The following is a 481-nucleotide window of genomic DNA, read 5'->3' as shown; positions in this document are numbered from 1 at the left end:
GGTACATTTTAGTTTCCATCTTATAATTGTTAACCAAATGGTGTGTATCAAACATGAAACGATACTTGCCTGGGTTGGGATAAGTGGTCGGGACATGGCTCGTTCGTTGGGTTGGGTAAGGGAGTTTCTTGTAAACCGTGACCACTTTATGATTCGTAAACTATAGGCTCGATCTTGTTCTATATCGATCCCTGATTAAAACGCTGCATCAGAAGAGAAACAAACTGGAAATGTAAAAGTAAATGTTTCAGTGGTTTTGAAAATATTTAAGTTGCGTTATCAGTGGATTTTAATATTTTGAAGTTGCTCTTCGTGCCCCCTAAGGATGGCATATACTTTTACCGTTCATCCATCGGCTCTCTTTACTCAACGTTTATGATTCTGAAAATGTAAACGAGCATAAAATCGAGAGCAAATTCAATAACCAATCTAATCTCACCTGGCACTTTGCTGTTATGGCCTTTGAATTACTCAAAATATG

Source organism: Dreissena polymorpha, chromosome 13, assembly GCF_020536995.1.
Source record: "Dreissena polymorpha isolate Duluth1 chromosome 13, UMN_Dpol_1.0, whole genome shotgun sequence".
In the NCBI taxonomy this organism is placed as follows: Eukaryota; Metazoa; Mollusca; class Bivalvia; order Myida; family Dreissenidae; genus Dreissena; species Dreissena polymorpha.
This window is presented reverse-complemented; position numbering follows the sequence as displayed.